General features: G+C 41.0%; 1 protein-coding gene across 2 annotated transcripts in view; it reads left to right on the top strand.

The window, feature by feature from the left end:
• Positions 1-1,700: 1,700 nt before the first annotated feature.
• Positions 1,701-23,148, top strand: part of LOC5577758 (ras-related protein Rap-1b) — a 436,890-nt gene continuing 415,442 nt past the window's right edge. The window contains exons 1-2 of one of the 2 annotated variants that reach the window (XM_021849004.1): positions 1,701-1,833; positions 2,328-2,748. The gene's annotated coding sequence lies outside the window, so the exon portion shown is untranslated. Of the gene's footprint in view, positions 1,834-2,307; positions 2,749-23,148 lie in introns of both variants that reach the window. The other variant, XM_021849005.1, reaches the window with a different exon arrangement.

Here is a 23,148-nt window from a genome sequence, read left to right as displayed (position 1 = left end):
CCAGATAGCCATAGCGGTAAACGCGCAGCTATTCAGCAAGACCAAGCTGAGGGTCGTGGGTTCGAATCCCACCGGTCGAGGGTCTTTTCGGGTTGGAATTTTTCTCGACTTCCCAGGGCACAGAGTATCTTCGTACCTGCCACACGATATACGCATGCAAAAATGGTCATTGGCATAGTAAGCTCTCAGTTAATAACTGTGGAAGTGCTCATAAGAACACTAAGCTGAGAAGCAGGCTCTGTCCCAGTGGGGACGTAACGCCAGAAAGAAGAAGAAGAAGACACGACAATTAATCACTTTTCGTTAGAAAATTATGAACTTTAGGTCGTAAACGTAATTCCCGGAACGGCCATATGAGCATCCAAACTTGATTGATACATTCTGTCAAATCAATCAATTTATTTTTTATTTTTGATAAGGTTTCTTGCAATTTTTCCATAATTTCCATTGAGTAATTCTCGCTTCGACCGGCCTGCTATTTACTCTTGGTCTTTCAAAATGTTCAATTTTATGCTCGATCGAAAGCTCTTGTCGAGTAAGAAAAGAAATTGCATTCGGATTATTGATGGACCCCTCGGTCGTTTGATTTTGGCCGACCGATTTGCCAACCGTCAAATCGCTTTCACAAACTGTCAAATTGGTTCGTCAAGCAGCATCACACACCGTCAAAAATAGCACCAATATGATAATCAACTTGGAGGCGGACCCAGATAACCAAAAAGTACGTATAACAAAATCACCTGGAGGCTTCGTAAGTGCAAAATTTCACTTATAAGATGTCGCGAAAAGGCCTTCTACGTACAAAAGTGGAGGCGATATACGTGCATATATTATGTGATGAATAAAAGCATACAATGCGAGTGTATACATTTTCTACCCAACTAACCTGTGATCTTATGCGACTTAACTTATGATAACAAATATCGATTTGACAGCTGCTACGGATTGATTCGACTTACTTTATACGAGTCTACGGGACGAAACAAAATGTATAAATGAACTCAGAAAAAAGCGTTTTATGCGAGGAAACTCATCAATCTGACGATTTTATCCACAGTGTTTTGCGGGTTTGATGTAATTTGTATGAATTAACGAGTTATTACGTGAACTTTCAACTTCTGGTTGTCTGGGGAGTAAATGTTGGTCAAATCGTCTGAGCGTCTGTGGGCTGCATAAGTTGCAATATTCAATACGTGGTTGTACAATAGGGCTCTGCATTGTTTTGGTTATGTATGGAATTTTGAAGTTTACTGGCCTTGTTGTTTATCAATTTCACGAAGGAGTAAAAGAGAGCGAATATTTTTTGTGCAGAGCCCCATACTCGGTGAAGCGATTTCATACTTTTGACACGTAGTGTAATATTTTTTTATTAGTTTCTGAAATAGCAAATAAATCGTTTTTCTTGTCATTTTATTAGTCTGTCCCAAATATATGAATTACTTATGTAAATCTCACATACTTCACTCTTATTTCTTTGGCAACACTGCTAAACTCCCACATCACCCAAACAAACTCTACCCACCTTCCTCAACTGATAACAGCTTGTCGCTGTCTTCGTGCGAAAGCTCAGTCAGTCAGCTTGCAAAGCACAACCTTCTGCTCCGTTCCCCGAATCTCACGTCGCAATATTCCCGACCAACCTTCATTCAAACATCGGAGCATGGGATGGATGGTGGATACAAATAACGCGCGTAGTCCTCGTTCCGTTGAATGGAGCGGGTGCCTTATTCACTTGCCGCAACCGGGACGACAAGGCACTCCGTATTCGTATCAGTTTGTCCTGGGCAACCATCGAGTGCGGTCGCGAATTTCCCGTTTTCCACTGGAAAAGAAGTAAGTTGTGGAGTATTGAGTGGTGCTTTTCGGATACTGCTACTGTAGCATTCTTGAAGGATTCTGTCGTGTGCGAGTGCTGGTGTTGTAGAACAACGTGCGTTTCGTTGAGGCCTGGAGGTTTCTGTATGAGTAGAAGGGCAGTGGATGGAGAGCAGTGGGAGAAAATTGGGGTGCAGGGTCCATTGCCAAGGATTTCGTCATCGAGCGTTTTTTGTGTGGATCCTGTTCCATCAGTTGATCCTTCGAGTTATCTCAGTGTTTTTGCTTTGATTTTGAAGGGTATTAAGTGCGGATGTCGGCAGGCACTCAAACGCGACAGTTCTGTAGGTGGTTGGAAGCAATGTAGAAATAGCCAGCAGTTCTCTGCGAAAGCATCATTACGCGCGCAGTGACCTACGGGGAGTGGGCAGTATCTCTCGGTACAATTTCAAGTAAAAGGAAAACGCGTTTTTTGTTACAATCTCGTGACAGAAAAGAACGGTTCTTTCCAGGTCTATAAATTATCTGATTGTGTTGCATGGCAGCGAGCGAAAAGTTTGTGAAGTGAGCAAAAAAGTGCTACAAAACGTCGGGTGCGATTTCCTTCGCCAACTGTCCCTCGAACCGCAAGTCGTATTTAATTTGAGGCGCAAAACCAAGACGACTGAGGTGAGCGGAAAGTGTTGAGGTCGAAAATTTACAGCAGCCGGTGGGCAGCCAACGGAACGCAATAAAAAATATACACAAACAGTGGAGAAAGTGAATAAAACAACGAGAAATTGGAAAAGTTACGCTAAATTGCGGTGGCATAACGAAAACGTCGAACTAAGAAAACGTGTCGAAGTGGAAGGAAGAGGGTCACCGGAAAAAGTTCGATCCCCGATAAAAATAATTGAACGTGGAACACAGCACCAGTTGCAGCGCAAATTTCTGGTTGGTATACTAATTAAATCTTTTCCATCACAATCGATAATTGGAATTGTTATTGAAAATTTTATAGTAGGTGTTGTATCAGGGAATATGCCTTGGCAGAAGGAGAAGTTTTTCTCGTTTGGAGTAATTTTTTTTAAGAGGGTTCAGGGTTGCTTTTCATTGGTAGTCATTAGATAAAATGGACCATGAAAGAAGACGCGTTGCGATGAGCATTGGCCATTGCAAAGTACGTTGCTTTTTGGAATTGTAATAATTAATGAGAGTCGTTAAGCTAATTATTTTACAGCCTGAATACGTTGGATGGAAACATCTAATATGCAATAGGCAACTAATGTTAAGCATATCCTATTACAGTGATACCTCCATGAGTCGATGTTTCATGACTCGATATCGACTCATGGAACCATACTAGAAACAAATTTTCATGGTTACTATGATGGTCCCTCGAAACTGCTTTCCAAAGGATTTCTGTTCCATGACTCAATATTTCCATGAGTCGATGGTCCCTTCAATATCGACTCATGGAGGTTTCACTGTATTTTCAATTGTACATTTCGAGTCGTCTTCGATGGGTATTTTCCGTTGAATATGAAAAAATTTCAATTTCTTGATTTGAATGATAATTTATCAGTTTGCTTGATTGAAAGCGTAACAAAAATAACATTTTTGTGTTCTCAAGGATCTAGTAGATTTGGGATTGCTGAATCTAATGCCTGAAGGGGCCCAGATAGCCGTAGCGGTAAACGCGCAGCTATTCAGCAAGACCAAGCTGAGGGTCGTGGGTTCGAATCTCACCGGTCGAGGATCTTTTCGGGTTGGAAATTTTCTCGACTTCCCAGGGCATAGAGTATCTTCGTACCTGCCACACGATATACGCATGCAAAAATGGTCATTGGCAAAGTAAGCTCTCAGTTAATAACTGTGGAAGTGCTCATAAGAACACTAAGCTGAGAAGCAGGCTCTGTCCCAGTGGGGACGTAACGCCAGAAAGAAGAAGAAGAAGAATCTAATGCCTCAGAAATGATCCAGCATATCATAATTTTATGCTGCAGGCCGCCAAATTTTCATAACACAGTGGTTTCATTGATGTTTACAGGTAATTTAAACTATGTATTATGACACTTTTAAGTGGTACAGTTCAACAAGCGTGCAAAATAGGGCTTCAACTTTCATTAAAGATTTAATTGGGTTAAAATTGCACAATAAAATTTAGATTAAATCGACTTTTTGACATGCTTGCTGTCTCCATAAAAAAAATCTTCATTTTTCTTATATGGAAAAATATAATATTTTTGTAAAACATAAAATAAGTTTTGAACATCGTAAGTACTATGAACATTGTTGATAAGTTGTGTTTAACACACGAAGTTTAAATTCATTTGCAAATTAAGCAAATAAACTACCATAAAAAGTGGTTAACTTGCGTGCAAGTTTGCTGAAATTGTCAAATCCTTCATTTTTTACAGCCAATATCTTAAAAATTAGGTCAATCATATTTACCGTTATTTTGGTGCTTGTGACGAAAATGTGTTATAAAAGTCTTATATAGATGATGGAAAACCATTATAGATACCAAAGTTAAAATTGATTGACAATGCTGTATCGTGTCAGCACCGAGGAGGCAGCCCCTCTAGCACGATGTAGGTAGCGCAACCCTGGTTAGGGTGCAGTATCGAACACTCTTCACCAACCAAGAAAGGCAAAAGTAGAGCAAACGGATTGATTTAACGGCAACAGACCCGGCAATGAATAAAGGACAACGATTGAAAAGTTGGATCTTGGAACGTGAGAACTCCGAATGAACCCGCGCTTGTTAGGCTCCTTGCTCGTGAACTGCGGAAAGTCGGCGTGAACGTGGCAGCTATCCACGAAATACGCTGGCCGAGAACCGGAGAACGTGAATTTCGAGTGGTGAACCCCATCGCCAACACATCAAGTACCACATCTACTACAGCGGTGACGATAGAGCAGAACGTGGAGTTGGCTTCATAGTGATTTGGAAGCAGATGAAGCGAATTATTCGGTGGAAACCGGTAAGCGATCGAATCTGTGTGTTGAGAATGAAGGGCAAGTTCTTCAACTACAGCCTGATCAGCATATATGCGCCAACGAACGATAAGCCCGATGACATGAAGGATGAGTTCTATGAGAATCTGGATAAGGCCTACGGAGAGTGCCCAAAACAAGACGTCAAGATAGTCATCGGCCACGCAAATGCGCAGATCGTGAAAGAAGATTTCTTCCGATCCGTCATTGGAACGGAAAGCCTTCATTCCGTTATCAATGATAATGGCCTGCGACTAGTAACCTTCGCTGCTGCTAGAGGGATGGCAATCAGCAGTACCTACTTCGCATGAAAGAATATCCGTATACACACCTAGCAACACCCGAGTTGCGATACCTGCTCCCAAATAGACCACGTGCTGGTTGATGGGTGACATTTCTCAGATGTCAAGGATGTCAGGACCTTCTGAGGCCCTAATATCGACTCGGATCATTATCTCGTTGTAGCTAAAATTCGGGCGCGATTATCCAGCGTTACGAGTTCCACAACAAACAGAACGCTGCGCTTCAATATACAACGCTTGTCGACTGATGGGGTAGCTGCACAGTACCGTCATCAACTAGACGAGCAGTTGGGAAAAATCAACGTTGCTGGAGACGTCGACAGCTTGTGGGACCCTATCCACGTACCCGACAGAACAGAGAGCGGTACAGGGCAGCGAGAGCCAAAGAAAAGCGAATCCACCGCAGAAAGAAAAGGCAGCACGAAGAAAGTGTGGTAGCTGAAGCTCAAGAAAGCATGAACCGGAATGATATGCGGAGATTCTATGCAACGGTCAATGGTGCGCGGCACAATACCGTACCAGTGCCCGCCAAGTGCAATGATCGAGAAGGGAATTTGCTGACCGATAAAACAGCGCTGGCTGCCAGGTAGAAGGAGCACTTCCAGCAATTGTTGAACGGTGAAAAAGGGAAATGTAGCGAGGAACAGGATAAACATGAATGATGACTATCAAGCTGTGGACCCACCTACCATAGGAGAGATTAAAAGGGCTATCAGCGACCTGAAGAACTGTACGCCTGCTGGAAAGGACGAGATTCCGGTCGAGCTTCTCAAGCACGGAAGTGAGCAGCTTTACCAGTCGATCCACCGAGTACTTCTGAAGGTATGGGAGGACGAAGAATTGCCCACCGGTTGGTTGGATAGCCTCATACGCCCTATTTACAAGAAAGGGCACAGACTGGAGTATGCCAATTACAAAGGAATTACCCTGATGAATTAGGCGTACAAAATACTGTCGCGCATCCTGTTTAACAGACTGAGACCGCTGGAAGAGTCCTTCGTCGGCGAATACTAAGCTGGTTTTCGTAAGGACCGTTCGACAACTAGTTAGGCTGATATGCACATACTACACTGGATAGTTCGAAATCAAGTGTTCGGATCGCAGACGAAGTGTCAACCTCAGTAGCAGGGAGCAGGGAGACGCATTTTTGAATTTACTGTTCAACATTGCACTCGAGGGTGCTATTAGGAGATCTGGCGTGCAGAGAAATGACACTATTATCACAAGGTTGCGCATGCTCCTTGGCTTTGCGGACGATATTGGAATTGGAATCGATCGTAGGTCAGTGGAAGAGGTCTTCGTGTCTCTGAAGAGGGAGACAGCGAGGATAGGCCTGACCATTAATTCTACCAAAACGAAGTACATGGTTGCATGTAGAGATAGAGTCAAGCATGGTGGTGTTGGTGCTGACTCACTGCTGAGGTAGTGTTTGGTGGGGATGTGTTTGAAGTTGTTGAAGAATTTGTTTACTTTGGAACACTTGTGACAACGACGTTTCCCGCGAAGTTGAAATACGTGTTGCGGCTGTGAATAGGGCCTTTTACGGACTACGTATCCAGCTTAGGTCCCGCAGTTTGCAAACGGAAACAAAATTCGCCCTGTATAAAACATTAATTCTTCCGGTGGCTCTCTACGGGCACGAAGCGTGGACGTTGAAAGAGTTAGACCGGAAAGCTCTCGGTGTTTTCGAGTGTAAAGTGCTTCGGACAATACTCGGTCGGAAACTCGAAAATGGTGTTCGGCGCAGACGCATGAATCACGAGTTGTATCAAGTGTACAAAGATGCGAATATTATCAAGCGTGTAAAATACGGCAGACTTCAGTGGGCTGGTCACTTAGTGCGAATGTCGGAAGAAATAATTGCGAAAATAGTATTCAACAGGGAACCAGGTAGAGGTCGGCGGCTTCGGCGCCACGAATACGCTGGCTGTACGCAGTGGAAGAGGACCTGGCGACCCTAAACGTTCGGGGCAACTGGAGAGGTTTCGCCCAAGACCGACGAAGATGGAGCTCTACAATACGCCCGGCAATGGCGTGACGCATAGCCATCAAGGTAGGTAACAATCAGAAACAAAAAATTCTGTGGAAAAGATATGTCAATTTACCAGTCAGTTGATCGCATTGTTGCAAAAAATAATTTCGGTTGGAAAAGTTCAACTCTTTTACTACCAAGGGGAAGAAAACTTTAAAGCCCAACTTTGACAATTCATATCTCCGTTGATTTCAAAATAGTTGGTATACGAAATTTTATTTAACAAAAAGTACTCCCTTGTTTTATCTGGTATGAATTTGTGGCATAAATTAAACAATGACATCACCCTTGGCCTCGGACGTTTTTCTCTCCGGTCCCACGTCACGGTATTACTTCGGGGAGCTGGACATGAGGAGTGTGAACAGAACTGTGTGGGGCGAGACAACGCTGGGCTATTACGGCCCGTATTATATACTACCTATGTGGTTGTAGCTCATGCAGTTGCTCGTCATACGGGAAGGACTTCCTCATTCGAGGTCGAATAGCTGACGAGATAACACGCGTGTTGGAGCTGCAAATTGTGAACCGCGCAATGGGTGATTTCCTCGTGGTGTTCTACACTACACATTTTGGCGACCGTGACAGTTTAATTATGTATTTTTGAGAATGGTAAAATATAAAAAAAATAACCATGTGATCGTTCGTAGTTGATATTTTTTAGGAAATCACTCATTGCGTAGTAAAAAAAAAAAACATTGTAAAACGAGGTACAACCAGAGTTAGAATGGCTATCGCATGTTATATGCGAACGCATTTGTTCATCAAAGCGAGTTGAGAGGAGATTTTTGATTGAAATGGCGAGTTGTGAGGACAGCCAAAAGTTTCATTCAGAATGGCGAGTTGTGAGGACAGCCGATATATCAAAGCGATGTTGTGAGGACCGCTTGAAACTTTGATTGAAATGGCGAGTTGTGAGGACAGCCAAAACTTTCAGATAGGATGGCGAGTTGTGAGGACAGCCGATATATCGAAGCGATGTTGTGAGGACCGCTTGAAACTTTGATTGAAATGGTGTGTTGTGAGGACAGCCAAAAGTTTCAGTCAGAATGTTGAGTTGCGAGGACAGCCGATATATCAGAGCGATGTTGTGAGGACCGCTTAAGACTTTGATTAAAATGGCGATTTGTGAGACAGCCAAGTTTCATTTTGAATGACGAGTTATGAGGACCGCAAATAAACAACGCGAAGGTGTGAGGACCGCTTTGAATATTGATTATAATGGCGAGGTATGAAGACAGGAACTTGACGTGCAAAATGTATGCCTTAGAAAAAAAAAAAGATTATTCTGTCTATAGATACATAAATCCTGAAACAGTAGGTGTGATCGAAGAACCACACATGAGAGAAACCACACACACACACACACACACTGACAGAAGAGATCTGACTTCCTCTGAGCGAGCAGGCCACATAACAATACACATAACGCAAATAAATTGGCGCAGTGTATTCACCAATACACGACTATAAAGAAAGACAAAGCGTGTGGAAGTAAATGGGGAGAGCGAGTTGGAACAGAGAAAAAATATGGCAACAAGGCAATACTTGTTACTTACACGGAGACGCGGTTCCACCCAATTTTGGTTATTTTTTTTTTTTTCACGCGATTTTGTAGTTGAACCCAATTACTCCATTCTGGCTAACAAGGCTAACTAGGTAGTTAACCTTTGATCCTGTTAGGAAAATAAACTCAATTTTAAATTGATTCAGCGCAAAAATGAGTTCTTTAAAGCCTGGCTTAAGAAAAGTTGAATAATCGATATACTTAATTTTGGGTAATTTCAAAATCAAGGTATTTTTTTTTCTCTCCGTGTATGGCTGCGTGTCTGACGCTTTGTGTTGTATTTATCTGACACATCTGACCCATCGTCCCATTCTTTAGTAGTCTGTGTGGCATGGCAACCTTACAATACGCGGGAATTTGGATGCACAAACACGAATGAAAATCATCATTCGATAAAAAGATTTCGACCGAATTAGTGGTGATTGTACTCCGTTGATACCGAAAAACTTTGTTGAAAATTAACAAGTGAAATTTTCTCGAATACTCTCCAGACTCGTACCATATTGAAAGGTAATATGATTATTTTGGAAAATGTATTCAAGTAAGGTCTAACAATCTAATTTATTTTCTGTTTATTGAAATGAAGAAATTGTCACGACGCAACCATGTTCGCTTCCGGAAAATATGTTCGTGCGCCTCCAGCAGAGCCAAGTGACGATGAGGACACATCTTGTGATGAAGTTGAAGCGGGACGTTTCGTGCGTGCTCCTCATCTTCAATACTCCAATACCGAAGAAACTGATGATGATTACGCCGATTACTCACGCGTTGGTCCAAATTATCAAGAGGAAATGGAAGCACGGATTCTGCAGTTTCAGAACGCCTTGAAAGAAATGAGCGAAACTCTTGAAGCTTCTCGTAACCGTGCCCACAAGGAAAGTCCAAACATGGAAGTGACTAAAACAGCGAATGTTCCGTTGACCACGCCGTCAGTACCACCATCGGTTCCGTCTATCATCTCACCGTCTGCTCCTCCTACCAGTGGAAATGTGATCCGGTGGGACAACATTAAGCCTTTCCCCAAAAATGTGGCGGCAACCAAAATGTGGGAAGCTTGGATACACTTTCTGGAGGATTTTGAGATTGCTGCCTCTCTTTCATACCTTCAGGATCCAAAACGTCGGGTTGAGCTTCTCCTGTTGTGCATGGGTGATGAGCTCAAGAGCATTGTACGAGCCGCAAAACTTCGACCTAGTGAAGATGAAGGGGAAAATTATTACAAACAATTTGTTGACAACATCGATCGGCACCTGAAGGCGATGACGGATCCTGCAGCAGAACACGAAGAATTTTCAAGAATGGTCCAGGAAGAAGGCGAATCGGCTGTGAAGTACCACGCTCGTCTTACCGAAAAGGTACTCCTGTGCGATTACAATCCAGCGGACCAGGATCGATTCATCCGAACTCAGCTCTTAAGAGGACTTCGCAATGAGGAACTGAGAAGAGCAGCACGAACGTACAGCCATGATTCAAACACGATTGTCCATGCAGCTACACGAGCCGAAGCATTTCAAGCGGAAATAGCGGTTCGCGGGAGCGACTCGAATGCCCTTGTAGTAAGCAGCAACAGATTCCGTCCGTCCGAACGTCAAATCAAGCGCAAGCAGGCTTTCCATCAGCCAACAAGCAATCCAGTGAAGCGGTCCAAGTTTGACAGGCCGCCTAGCTTCGAACAAAGAGCAGGCTCTAGTCGTCGTAATAGGTGTTCCAGATGTTTCAGACCTGTTCACCGAAATGAAGAATGCCCAGCGCTGCGAAGAAATTGCAACTCTTGTGGAGAACGCGGCCATTTCGCAGTGGCTTGCCGGGTGGATCGCGTGAGCACGGTGAAGAACGAGAACTCAACAATGCCTGTGGATGAAATGGGTACAGAACAGGTAAAGAAGTAGACGAAATTATTCAAAGAATAAATAAAAGAGATACCTATGGCGATTTGGTCCAAAAAACCCTTTTTTTTCTTCTCGTTATAGTTCGTCAATGCCTTGTCCCTTGAAGATGTATTGGTAGAATGCCGAATCGGTTCATCTAGCCCAATCAAACTTTTGATCGATTCTGGAGCTGACGTCAATGTAATAGGAGGTGCGGATTGGGTTGTGCTGGAGAGGCAATTCAAGCTGGGAACAGCTACTCTTGACTTCAGCACAGTCTCGCCTAAAGCCAATCTTCGAGCCTATGCTACTATTGAACCAATGCAGGTACAATATAGCTTCAGAGCTACGGTGGAAGCAATTGGGTTTACCAAGCCTATAATTGATGCAGATTTTCTGGTCGTTAAAGAAGGTAGGAGATCTTTACTCGGCAGAGTCACAGCGAGTGACATGGATCTTTTGAAAGCTGGAGCAATGGTTAATACCTGTGAAAAACCAACAATATTACCGAAGATGCCTGGAGTGAAAGTGCGGTTCAGTATTGACCCCGCGATTCCTCCTGTTCGTAATGCCTATTTCAACATTCCGGCAGCTTACCGCGAAGAAGCACGTCAAAGACTTGAACAGATGGAAGCGAAAGGAATCATAGAGAGGGTCACTAGCGCACCGCAGTGGATCAGTGGCATGTCTGCCGTCCCAAAGGGTAAGAAGGATTTCCGCTTAGTGGTAAATATGAAGGCACCAAACAAAGCCATTAAGCGGGAGTATTTCCGCTTGCCGCTCATCGATGAGATGAAGGTAAAGTTACATGGTGCTAAATTTTTTACCAAGCTCGATCTTTCGGATGCATTCTACCATCTTGAACTAAGCGAAGAGTCCCGGGATCTTACCACATTCGTATCAGAAAATGGAATGTACCGATTCACGAGGCTAATGTTCGGCGTGAATTGCGCCCCAGAAGTGTTTCAGCGTGAAATGACACGTATTTTGAAGGACGTGAAAAACAAAATCATATATATCGATGACGTGCTATTGTTTGCTGAAACTATACAGGAGCTGAGAATGATAGTTACCCAAACGCTGCAAATCCTAAGATCGAATAATCTGACTCTAAATGCCTTGAAGTGTGAGTTCGACCGGACACATCTCAACTTCCTAGGGCACGAGCTGAGTGAAAAAGGTTTCAATATTGAGGCGTCGAAGGTAAACGATATTCGAACATTCCGTCATCCATCCACGTCATCTGAACTCCGAAGCTTCCTTGGACTTGCATCGTTCGTAAGTCCATATATCAAAAACTTCGCAGACATATCTGCTCCTTTATGGTTAGTTTCGACAGCACAAAAATGGAGCTGGGGTAAAGAGCAGGAAAGTGCGTTCGAACTCGTGAAACAGCGCATCATAGATTCGACAATATCACTTGGATTCTTCTCTGATTCAGACCGAACAATTTTGTACACGGACGCGTCCCCTCATGCTTTGGGCGCCGTATTGATTCAAGAAAATAAGGATGGAAAACCACGAATCATAAGCTTTGCCTCAAAATCGCTGACAACGACTGAAAAGAAGTACGCCCAGAACCAACGAGAGGCGCTAAGCGCAGTTTGGGCGGTGGAGCATTTCTCCTACTTTTTGCTAGGGCGGCATTTCACTCTGCGCACGGATGCCCAAGGGGTAACATTTATTTTAAACCGATCCCGTGAATCGTCTAAACGGGCATTAACAAGGGCTGATGGATGGGCCCTGCGTCTCAGCCCATACGATTATGAAATCGAATATATCCGAGGAGTGGAAAATATAGCGGACCCGTCGTCGCGACTATATTGTGGAGATGATGACGAGTTTAGTGAAGAAGTCAGCCCTTGGGAAGTATGCTCCTTGAAAAAACGTAGTAATGAAATTCTCACTGAGAAAGAGATTCACGACTACACTCTGCGAGATGAGACCCTGATGAAGGTAATTACTCTTGTTTATAAAAACGACAAATTTCTTACTTTAGTTTTTTTCTTGTTGCGAACATAGGTGGTTCATGCCATGCAAACTCAATTTTGGCCTAGAGATTTGTTCAAATTTAAGTCTATTGCGACTGAGTTGAACTTTTCCGACGGAATTCTCGTAAAGAATGGTTGTGTGGTCATCCCACACGCGCTTCGAGATAAAACACTGGAAATAGCGCACGCAGGACACCCGCTTGAGGCAAAAATGAAAAGCATTATGCGTAGACGAGTTTGGTGGCCCAGAATGGCTGGCGATGTAGAGAATTGGGTAAAATCTTGTGCTGTTTGTGCAGTAAATGGCCGTCCAGAAAGGCCACCCCCCATGCGAAGAGCATTCGCCCCTAAGGTTGTATGGGAAACCATCGCCCTCGATTTTAACGGGCCATATAATAAACTAGGAGGTATATCAATCCTAGTTATTATAGACCTTCGGTCTAGGTACGCCATAGCAAGACCAGTGAAGTCAACTAAGTTTGAGCACACAAAAGTCGTGTTGGATACTGTGTTTGAGAGAGAAGGATTTCCAAAAGCAATCAAGTCCGATAATGGACCGCCGTTCAATGGCGAGGAATATGCAAGTTATTGCGCTGTACGGGGTATTCAAACCATATTTTCGACCCCGTTCTACCCCCAGCAAAACGGGTTGGTAGAAAGCTTTATGAAAGTCGTTAACAAAGCTATGTCTGCTGCAATATCATCAGAAGCAAACTATCAAAAAGAACTGCAGGCTGCAGTTCAATCATATAATGCAGCCGATCATAGCATCACTAAACTCCCACCCGAAGAAGTAATGACTGGACGTAAAATTAAGCGTGGGTTACCACTGGTTAGCAACGAGAGTTCTAGTAAGGAAGAGCAGTCGCTGGACGAAAGAGATCGCATCGCTAAACTGCTGTCAAAAGAACGAGAAGACGGTCGGCGAGGAGCCAAACCGTGCCGAGTCAAACCTGGTGATACCGTCATCGTGGAGCGTACATCTAGGGGTAAAGGTGACAGCAGGTTTGATCCTAAGCGCTTCACCGTGGTACAGGAAAACAACGGAAGTTTGGTCATCTGCGATTCAGAGGGGCAGCAGCTGAGACGCCATGTATCGCAGACCAAGAAAGTCCGGCAGTGGCGAGATACAGTATCGCCTGGACGGTCTAGCGGTTCTGTGACTTCCGTACATCCCACAAGTAAGAGCGGCGATGTAAGCGAGCGGCCCAATCGATTGAAGCGGCCTCCTTCGTATCTGTCGGAATACACCCAAGTAATTGAGTCTAATCTGGCAGAATAAATCACTCAGTCAGGGCTTTATTTTATGCATGTAAGTTGTTACTTACCATTTCTTTTCATAACAGGAGTTTTAATTTCTTTTATTCATGCCTGTTATTCTTGACATTCGCTTCCTTATAGTAATCCGTGCACGAACATTTTGGAACTTCAGAAATTGTTCTCCAGTCCTCGGAATTCACTTCTTCATGGCACCGACTCTTGCAGGAAACTTATTTTTTTCATGACAGGAAGTGTCACGGCTAGCTACGATTTTTTTTTAAGGAAGGAAGATTTTCAACAGTCAATAAAGTTTTTGGCTAAGTTTACTTTGTTTGATTTTATTTTCGATCGGAGAGAAAGGGGGATGTGTGGGGCGAGACAACGCTGGGCTATTACGGCCCGTATTATATACTACCTATGTGGTTGTAGCTCATGCAGTTGCTCGTCATACGGGAAGGACTTCCTCATTCGAGGTCGAATAGCTGACGAGATAACACGCGTGTTGGAGCTGCAAATTGTGAACCGCGCAATGGGTGATTTCCTCGTGGTATTCTACACTACACAAGAACATATATTAGAGGTTTTTGAATTCGAGGCAGGATTAGTGAGGTTTCTGGGCAAATTCGAATAGAAGAACTGTATATTAGGCTTTTTGGAAGTCCTCGCCGCTCCACTAGCGTGCGAATTAAAAAAGGTTCTCAACAAAAGGACATAGTCATCAATCGTTTATGTACATTCAGACTTCTTACTTTACAAAATAAAAAACTTTAAGGAATCATAAATGGGAATAAGATTAATCAGCAATCATTCACCAACATATTGGTACGGTAACCGTACTACAGTTATTAGCAATGAGCAACAGCAATCACACATTACTCGAAATCCATTTTCAATTTGGCTAAGGATTAACCAGGTTCTATCCCGTTGAATATAATCCATTTCTCTGTAGGATCTTAGGTACAGCATAGCATAAATTTTACACAAGCAATTTATTTTAATAGATTTGCTCTAGAATTATAAAAAAAACGAACAACAACAAAAAAACAAATTGGAATGCATCCACGAGAAAAAAAAACTCCAGTGACATTTCTCTGTATCCCAAGGGAATATTTCATATGAAATGTTTCATTTCATGAATACGTAGTTTACGTTTTACGCAACTTTAAGTGAGAATGTTTAAATTATGGTTTTCTTGGTAGAAAAACAGTTCCAGAATCCCAATCAACATGTTTGTGTTGAAAAAATTGATGTAATGTAAATTTTGACTAAATTATATACAGTACTGGACAGAATAAAGTACGCATTGGCCGTTTTTCCATACAAAATGGTCAAGTTTGGAGATCTGAATCGCAGCTTCTAGAGGTCCGATTGATCTGAAATTTTCACCACAACCTAGATATAATATAGATTTTACTCAATTGAAATATCACTGTATTTGAAACACAATCTTTTAAATTGTTGAAAATCTCTCAATTTGCGAAAAATTGCATAATTTTGTTTTGAGAATATTTTGAAAACAATCAGTTTTACCGAAAAATGATGTTCTGCAAACTTGTGTGTCTTATCAAATTACATTTTTTTGCAGAAGGACATATTGCTCTAATTATTACCGTTTAAAAATTATTTCTTTTTCAAAATTTTGTCATTTTTATCAAAATTTCAGATTTGCGATAACTTAAAAGTTTGTTTTTGAAAATCTATGAATTTATAGCCTAGCAAATTTGAGGTTACATATAAGCTGCGGTGAAAATTTCAAGTCTATCGGACATCTAGAAACCGAGATATAAGCCTCCAAACTTGACCATTTTGTATGGAAAAACGGCCAATGCGTACTTTATTCTGTCCAGTACTGTATAATATAAAATTTTGTCCTATTTTGCATGCTTGGTGTATTAAAAAAAGTTTGGCGAATCACACTTTAAATTGACAAGTGTTTTATCAGCATTTGGTAACCTGTAGCTAAAAATTATGACTCACTGGAACATTTTTGAGACACGCAAATATGGTGGTTTTCACGATCGAAACTGGCTGCTTCATTTTTGTAGCGTACTTATCTACTTATTTTTACAAACTTGTAGTTTGACCATATTTAGCTCAAATATGGTACACAATATATTACCACTTTCAGATTATGATGGTTTTACATTATTTCTACTAGATCAACATTATTTTTCCATATTCAAAATCATTATTAAACAAGTTCAAATTTAAAATGATACGTCAACTTTTTATCAGTTTTCAAACATCTTTGTTTTTCCAAAATAGCGTGCATATTTCAAGAATGTGTCATTTTACGCAATCATTCCTCTCTATAATAGTTTTCATTTCTTCTGCTACACCATCTTGATTGGACTATGGTTTCTCAATTTTTCGATGGTGTCCGGTATTGGGTGATGTCCGGTACTGAGGGATCTCCCCCTACTCAAATTTATTCAACCATAAACAGGAAAACAACTATAACTATAACTTAACAACTTAACGCTTTAAAATAAAAAAAATAATGAGATGACTAGTGAATTTGTTTATTGCTGCCCAATTATGTTCATTGGACATATGCAATTAAATTGAAGTGGAAAAAACAACATGTCATTGCTTTGAGTTTTGATTAACGGTAAAAATGGTTAAATGAAATGATGTTTCCAATGTTTTTTAGTAAAATATATGTAGAGTGTTATCTGAAATTTTTATTTCTGCCTAAACATGTTTACTGGACATCTTAAAGCAAATTAAGCAAATTTAAGTGTTTTACGTTGGTTTAAGTAAAAAAAAACCTTTTTTCTGGTTTTTTAGATTTTGTCACATTTTTCGGTTTAAACTCAAATTTTGGGTGTATTTTGTTTTCCGTATCCTTCCCGAAATGTCAGATAGGAATAACCCCAGCGTTACCACTTGAAAAAAGTGAAACCCCAGTGGAAATTTGTCGGCGCAGTGAACGTCAAACATGATCGAAAGTGTCAAGGTTCAAATTTGAACCATTTTTTTAAATTAAAGTTTAAAAATGATTCAGCCATTATTTGACCGTGAAATTTTCCCAAAGTAGAAGTAATGACACGCTTTGTCGTGTTATATCATAAAATGAAGATTTCAATTCTAGAACCCTATTACCAGGTTAATAGGCTAAAACCTTGAGTCTAAGTAAAAGATATTTTAGTGCAAACAAAAAAATAATTCTGCTCTGACGTGTCAACTAGACTTCTACAATCAACGATTTTTAAAAAATGGCATCAACGTGAATTTTGATGTACAGGCAGATAGTCTAAAACAAACAAGATTTTATGTTGAGATGATTTTTGAATAAAAGAACCTTTGAGTGTTCCTTCATTTTCTATTTCTACTCAAATATATTCACTAGACTTCTATAATAAAATTCATGTCGTACAAATCTAAGTGTCATCGTCTCACGTTTGAATTTTCTAGTAAATAATTTAGAACAATAAGGGTTTTCAAAATATTTTAGCAAAATAAATTTTTAGTATAATCTAGAAATTTTATTTTACCCTTAACATACTTTATTTTACCCTTAACATACTTTATTTTACCCTTAACATATATAACATATACTGAACTTCTAAGGCGTCATTCAAAAAGGACGTCCAGCATTTAGCGGAGAGGGGAGGGGAGGTGGTTCTACGAAAGTGTGACAGTGAATGTATAAGTTATTGGAAGAAGCAAAATACAAGGAGAGGGGAAGAGTCTGCAAATCCCGAAAAACGATGGACGTCATATTTGAATCATCCCTAATGCAAATTTATGTCACACAAATATATGTCATCGCTTTGAATTTCGATTCGTTGCCCAACAAGTCTACAAGGATTTCTTGTAGTTTTTCAAAGAGAAAATGCTTCGAAGCCAAACCTTGAATTTTCGACAGCACAAATCTAGAGGATCTGACAACCGTTTGCGCTGACAATTTGATCGCGAGTGACCAGTGAATTAAATGTTCAGCACAAATTCTTGTCTGATTCTCTAGATTTGTGCTCTTGAAAATTCGAGGTTTGGTTTCGATGCAACTTCACCTCAAGCAGAACAAATTATAAATGGGATTTCAAAATTTTCTTTCTGCTCAAATATAATCACTGTACTTGTACAATCAAATCTATAACTAAAAACTACATGTCTTTGGGGCCTTCTTAGCCGAGTGATTATAGTCCACGTTCGGTTAGAATAATATCAAGAAGAAGAGCATGTCACCGCTTTGCAACTCAATCTATGGGCAAGCAGTGATGAAATAGTTATTTATGCAACAAGTTGCAAAATGATGATTTTTTCAGCACGAGTTGTACATTTATCTAACGAGGCTCGACGAGTTGGATAAATACAACGAGTGCTGAAAAAATCGAGTTTTGCAACGAGTTGCATACAACATTTTTTGCTATTTCGAAAAATGCCTTTTCAACTAGATGTACTCTAAAAGCACAAACCAACATTTCAAGAGAACCTACATGGGCGTACAGCCATGCGTAGTTTCAATTCAGTATTTTTCAATCACGTAGGCTGTAACACAGTAGTACTCATGAATGTCACAAATTTTCCCGCTCCCATCGGAATCATGCAGATCTATTTTCCCTTTTAGAGGAATGAACAGGTAAGAAAGCACAGATATAAGCTGACTACAAATGCCTGACGATTCGATCCCACATTAGAATCGCCAACCTGTGTCGGAGTCTGATGGCGCAACGGAAGTAGACTCTAGTGAAGCGACTCGCCGTGAAAACCAAATGGAAAGTCACTTCGCTCGAGTCGAGAATTGTCACCTCGCTATAGGACACCGATAATTCTCACCTCACGCCAGACGTAGAATAAACTCAAGAATCAGATGCAATTGTGCTTATTCTGTGCGGCAAGTAAGGAAAGACGAGTCGGTAACATGTCGACTCGCTACCATTTGATTAAGATTATTCGCCTCACGTCACCTGAGGTGAGAACGACTCGTCTCGATTCACACGCCGCGCAGAAAAAGCATGTTATGAAGAGACTGGGACACTGGGTTATTTGGTTGACGCCTACCAAAACAGTATCGAAAAGTGCTACTTTTCAGCACCGAAAACAGTGCTGAAAAGTAGCAATTTTCAGCACTGTTCCTTTTGGTAGGAAAAGTAGGCCGTTATGTTGACCAACTTCTCAATGAAAAGTTGATTGATTTGCAACGGAATTGCAAAAAATAAGTTTTTCCGTTTATATTAGTAACGAGAAAAGGAATTGTGAGTGTTTTTAAAATTTACTGTTTGTTCCCAACCATTCCGTTGCTGAAGAGACGGAATTGGAATTACGTGTACCCGCAGCTAACACCCACGACCCTAAGAATGATCTTTCAGAATAGCTGCGCGTTTACCGCTACGGCTATTTGGCCCTGCTACTGTAAGTAATTAAGATCAGATGGAAATTCTGTACTGTAGCAACTGTTTCATTTTATCTCTTGATTGTATATACAGTGGACGTCTAACACCAGTTAATTATCTATTGAATAGTCATGAGATTGAAAGTTTTTAAAATATATGTGATAAGTACGTAAAACTTTGATAATGCGGGTAACTTTGATAGTGCGGGACCCACCATATACAAAACGAAATAAGATGATATCTGTTAATCAGTTAAGCAAAACAAATGCAAAAGTAAAGAATATTAGTATGACACTTCATGTCAGAGCTATTTTCATTTGAATCGAGAACATTTGAGATTTAATATACGAATATTAAAATTTGATGCAATTTTTGCAATTTCCGAAACGCTTACGAACAACCTGTTCCACAATCACTATTTGATGTAGTTTTGAATAGTTCGTCACTTATATTTGACAGCCTAATTATAATAGAACTTGAATATGGTCTCAAATCTCTTAGCGATAACCATTTTTACAAACTGTCACCATTTTTAGAATCTAAGCCAGGAATTTCCATATAACGATAAACGTTTAGAGGTATGCAATGCCCTATAAATTTTCGTAATTCATTCAATTTTGTTTGATTTATGCTCCATTGTCAAAGTTACCCCAAAACAGAAAACCGACTTTCGATTATATGAAAAATAATACATCTATTCAAAATAAAACTTTCGGCAATCTATCAACTGCAATCGATAGCTAGGATATCAGTACTTGTTTTAAAAATAAAAATTAAAAATCTTCGAAACAGCATGCACAAATATTCAAGTTTTCTTCGGATAAACTATCAAAGTTATCCCGTTTTACGGTACCATGAAATGAATTCTCTGACACACGAATATGTCAGATGCTTGTCTTGAACTTCCAAAGAAACAAAATCGTTCTATTTCCCGGAAAACAATTTCCCAGGAACTTACAAAATCTAGCTAATTACTGTTTCCGTCTCAGACACAGTCAATTCGTCGTACATGTACACACAATTCCATGGAACGATACCTTTCGAAGGCGCTTGTGTCAAACGCAATTTGGCCCAGTCCTGAATCGTTTCGAATCCTACAAGGGTAACATTACACCGTGTATGCTTCCGAAAGGATCTCAATGCTTTTGCTTTCACTGTGGCGCGATTTTCATGTAACTGGCGTTCTCAGCTAGCGTACGTAACATATACCCATTCAGAAGGGAAAACCGAGTGTGGGCGGGTGCCAAACGCTAACCCGATAATGGAATGAAAAAGATATTTTCCTACACGTAGCCACGCCAAAATGGCAACAAGTTGGCAAAACTAAGTTATAGGCCATGAGCTACAGGCTTGACCTCCAACCAGTGCATGATGTGGGTATGTTGTGTAAAGACTAGACTTATGGCACTTTGCCACACGTGCGGTTCTTTGGCTAGCCTGCTATCAAAGGATAGATTATCTTTTAATCCTACGCTCAGTTGTGGAGTTGCTAATGGTTTATGTGTTATGTGAAGCTAATGTTGATGCTCGAACTAGATGGAGAGTGTAATTTATATCAAATTAGTCTGCTTTCGTGGAACGTGAACTGCTCAGTAGTTCGTGATTTTTGTGAATCATATATACCGAGTTTTGAGGGAATTTCTACGCGTAAGAGTCCCACCCACTGTAGTAGACTGGTTTTGACCAAGCACACTGCTCTTGACGTGAACTTTATACCCTGCTTCGACGTGAATTTTATACCGAAAGTGAAATATGTGTATTGTAAAGCCTACGTTGAGGGTCCGTATGAAGGCTCATGTTGCATTTAGCAAAGTGGAGCCGTATGAGGGTACGTAAATGAATGTGATAAGAAAGCCGCTTGAATGCGACGTCATGGAAAAGTCGTATGTAAGAAGGAGTAAATGTACGAATATGGATCGACTGAACTCACTAAGCGGTTCACGTTTAAGCGGTACCAAATTCACTCAAGAAAATAAGGTCTGAGGCCAGGGGTAATGTCTGTGCATTCTGTACAGCACTTACAGTGCATGGGCTGGTTGTAGTGAGTCGTCGGTGGTGTGGTATACCCAGCCAGCGCACCTGGAATATACTATAGAATGAAGCGCAGCTAAACGTTCTCCCGGTAGCATCTTATTTACGTATGATGCCCGTTGAATATGGTTCCGGATAATATATACTTTATTGACTTTGGAAACACATAAAAACATTACTGACCATATTTTCCAGTATCAGTTTTGCGGAAATGGCCATATTTTGAAAGATTTCAAACGAACATTATTGAGTCAGTCGGAATTCAATTTTTCAATTGGTTCTAGTTTCTTTGCATATGCAATGAAGTTCAGATCAATGTGTTGCTTTGATTTTATTGTTGTGTTATATTGAAGAAATGTTTTGAGTCATCTAAGAACTTCCAGGAATATAGGTCTAAAGATCTACATACCTAATGAGTAACATGGAACTTTTGCTGAGAACTTTTGCTCCAATAAAATGATTAAATGTGAGATCATAACGACTCAAAACAAGACTTCATTTATAACTACGTAGTATTTCAATGAAATTGTTTATGTTTAAGTCTATGGGCAGCTAAGGTGTCCAACCCATTCAGTGTTGCTAGGGCTTCTTTCTCGTTTGCAGAAAAAAACCCTCTTCAAACTTTTGTCCCCGAATTACTATATACAGTTTACCATGTACTTTTTTCCAGATATTTTTTTCTTAGGGTGGCATAAACCGGTGCTTCTACCCTATGTCTTGTATAATCAATTCATAATTTTCTTTGAAGGCGAAAAAGAAATTGCTTCATCCTCGTTGCAGTTTCTCAGTTCAACAACCGCACAAAAACATATCATTCCCACAACACTCGAACTCAGCAGACCGTGACCTATCATGGATCGACTCCAAAAAACGACGACAATTAACCCCTTTCAAATATGCTCACTCTCCCGCTTTCAACCGGCTGGCATAAATCCATTCGAATCGTTTTTTCCGCACTAAGCTGTTTCCACAATTGTCTACCAATAAATGAAAAATCCCTCGCCAAAAGAGAACGTAAAATATGGTTCCGATCTACTTGAACGGGGGCCTTCCTTAGCCTAGTGGTAACGTCTGTGACTACAAAGCAAAGTCATGCTGATGGTGTATGGGTTCAATTTCCGGTGAATCCAGGATCTTTTCATAAAGGAAATTTCCTTGACTTCCCTGGGCATAAACGATCATTGACCGTACCACACGATATACGAATGCGAAAATGGCAACTTAGGTAAAGAAAGCTCTCAGTTAATAACTGCGGAAGTGCCCATTGAATACAGCTAAAAAGCAGGTTCTGTCCTAGTGAGGACGTAATGCCAAAAAGAAGATGATCCACTTGAGCCTCCACCATGGTTTCGCACCGCAGACAGACATACATTCACATGAGTGACGATGATCGTTATGGGATTTGGTTATTGGGACGGAAAATGGTCCCGTTGCCATCGAATTTGTCCTTCTGGTGGACAATCCAGCCTTGATTGCGAACGGAGGAGGTTTTCGATCCTGTGCCAGGAATTCCGACAGAACAGAAAAATCCACAGCACACTCCATGGAATGAGGCGGAACAAGAGCAGAGCAAACAAATCTTGACGAATTTGCATTTCTTTACGTTATCCTTCGTCAAAGCATGGGGTTGTATCTTGTCGTCTCGAGAGACGGAAAAATAAGATGGTGAAAATCAAAGGAAATCTGAAGGGATGTAACATGTGATGGAATTTAGTGGTTTGTGGTTGGATGGTGAGTATCACCAAACTGGTAGGTGAGAGTCTGAAAATGATTATCGTACGAAACTACGACAGGATTGTCACGTTCAAGTGTGAAAATGCCAATCAATATTCTTTTGCTTTTTGTTGGATTATTACTGTTGACGCCGGAGAGAGGCTGGCCGTACTCATAGCCTGGGGTAGAAGTGACGACACAAACTCACGTAGGAAATCACTGCAATCTTCCGTCATTTACGGTGCAAAGGTAGC

Source organism: Aedes aegypti, chromosome 3 (genome assembly GCF_002204515.2).
Source record: "Aedes aegypti strain LVP_AGWG chromosome 3, AaegL5.0 Primary Assembly, whole genome shotgun sequence".
NCBI classification, from domain to species: Eukaryota; Metazoa; Arthropoda; class Insecta; order Diptera; family Culicidae; genus Aedes; species Aedes aegypti.
This window is presented reverse-complemented; position numbering and strand designations above follow the sequence as displayed.